This window comes from Octodon degus, unplaced genomic scaffold (assembly GCF_000260255.1).
Source record: "Octodon degus isolate 3935 unplaced genomic scaffold, OctDeg1.0 scaffold00269, whole genome shotgun sequence".
In the NCBI taxonomy this organism is placed as follows: Eukaryota; Metazoa; Chordata; class Mammalia; order Rodentia; family Octodontidae; genus Octodon; species Octodon degus.
The window spans coordinates 1355679-1358449 of record NW_004524845.1 but is presented as its reverse complement, the minus strand read 5'-3'; positions in this window follow the sequence as shown (position 1 = coordinate 1358449).

Genomic DNA, 2771 nt, shown 5'->3' with positions numbered 1-2771 from the left:
AAGAGTTCCTCCTACTTTCTCTTCGAGGAGATTTAGTGTCTCTGCTTTAATGTTTAGATCTTTAATCCATTTTGACTTTAGTTTAGTGCGTGGTGATAGACCTGGGTCAAGTTTGAGTTTTTGGCATGTAGAAAGCCAGTTTCTCCAGCAGCATTTGTTAAAGAGGCTATCTTTCTTCCAGTGAGTATGTTTGGCCCCTTTTATGCCTTCTATTTTAAATAATCTGAACATACTTAAACATCTTAAAATTTAGATTTTGACAATACAAAAAACGTGTTGTAATCCTAAATTATGTTTTGTTGTGAAAGCAGGGCTTTATATGTCCTTTATCTTTTCCAAAGACATGGACTACAGGTAGTTCATGTATACACAATCTCACCTTCACTGGGGATATAGCTCAGTGGCACAGAGCATCCTGGCAAAAGCAAGGTTCCTGAGTTTGATTACTGGTACAAAACAAGCAAACAAACAAATTCACATTCATGAGCACTTTAATGAATACTTATAATAAAACAACATATCTGAATGTGACCTTGATAATTTGATCCCTACTTTGTATTTACAAAAGTTGTGTAATGAACACCTCCTTTGTCTCAATTAACTGAATTTTATTTATAGTAGAATCATGTTTTCTGAACATGTGCCTTTATGTGATTTTTATTTTGTTGTTTTTCATTTTTCTTTTCCCTCAGCTTGGGCTCCTTGGCATATCATATCAGTAAGTGTGGCCACCAACTGAAATATCTTGTTTTATTTGTGTTTAAAACTATATAAGAGCAAAACATTAATGGACCTGCCATGGTTTCACATGCACAAGTATTGCTAGCTCTACATAGACACTCATAATATGAGGAAAATTGATCTATCACTAATGAACTATAAACACCTAAACATAACTTTGCCTCAAATTGTACTTTTTTCTTCAACTTTCAAAAATATTTGGTTTTACTCTAACATCAAACCACTTTTGATTACAGACACCACCAGTTCACAGAAGAATCTGCAGACTTCATCAAAAAAATATTGAAAGCCTCAAGTTCTATTTCAACACTTTTAAACACACAGTCTATCTAACTATAATTCATTTCTTTTTTACATCTCTAGCACCATTGTTTTGTTACTGGGTGGGGTCTGAGAAGCTCCCTTATAGAGGAAATGGTTCTCAGTTCACCCTACCCAAAGAACATTCATTAACACACATCGCAGAAAAAGAATTTTCAAAATGCATCAGTAAGAAGCAAAGGAAAGATTCATATAGCAGAAAAAAAATACACACTCAGACTTGAGTGTAGAAAATTTTATTTGTTTTTAGCTTTTTATCTTGTTTTGTTTTATGTGAGATAGTCTCACTAAATAATTCAGGCTGGCCTTGAATTCACTATGTATCCCAGGCTTGTCTCAAACTTGCTGCAATAATCCTGCCTCAGCCTCCCTACTGCTGGGATTACAGACATGTACTGAAAACATTTTAGAGTGAGAGCCTTTAGGGTTTGAAGCTGGGTATATTTATGTGATTGGTGGTGGCCATGGAATGTTTTTAATTCATTTGTATTTTTTTAAGAATACAAAATAGTGATAGAAACAATCATTAGAAACAATGCAAAACTTTATTAAACAACATAGTAAGAATACAACAATGGTTGCCATATTACATGATATTATCTTCAAATTAGTTTTTAAGACTATCAGATATAAATGTGCAAGATTTGTTTAAAAAAACAAAACAGTAACAGAAAGGTTGTAAGAAATTTATAATAAAGAATAAAAAATAATTAAGCATTAATTGCTCCTTTCAACAGACCAACAGAGGGCTGGCCAAACAGCTCAGCAGATTAAATGGACTGCAAGCAGGTGCAAGGGGCCAGGGGTTCAATCTCCAAGCCTGCTGTCCCAGCCCTGCCCCAAATGGTATGCTGAGATGGCGATTGAGACTGGGAGTGGTGGTATGCGCCTGTAAACCTAGCCCTTGTGAAGCTGTAAGCAGGAGAATCAGTATGAGTCTGATCAAGTAATGAGACCCTGGACACCCTGTAGACCCTTCCCTAAAATACAATTTTAAAAAAGACCTGCAGAAATCAACAGTACAATTATCCAAACTATGATTCATGTATACCTAAATATTTCTTTTCCCCTTCTTTCATTTGTCCTTTTCCTCATCCTGGTTTTTCTTTCCCATTGAACAAATTCTTTCTCTTTCAGGGTATCTATTGTACCATTTATATTTTAATTACCCTTTCAGGTTCTCACACTAGCAAGATAACATGACATTTGCACATGTGGATCTGATTTTTTTTCATTTACCAATATAGTCTCTGGCTGCATCCATTTATCTTTAAAAATTCTCACATTGCCTAAGGAGAGTCACATGGGGAGAAAACACTCTCAGGCTTTCACAGAGAGCACATTGGTCAAGCAATGGCCGTGACTCATCCACATGGCTGACACTGACAAAGGTTCTACATTCTGAGGTACAGGATCTCAGGATAAATCCTGAAGGGATTTCACTGACCTTCTCAGACCAAAAAGCTAGAACTCTTGTTGCACAGGTCCTGCTTTACCTTGGTCTTAACCATCCAGTAGAAAAGTATGAAGATGAAATATAAGAAATAGAGCCATGCTGTTAAGTTGAGCTGTGAGGGACTCAGGTCAATAATTTCTGACATGGCCAGTGAGAGAGAAGACCCAATGCTATTATGGGCTACTGGACTCTTTTAGAATATTTTGCTGAGTTTACACACCTATAATATTCAATAACGGAACTTAGAAAAAAT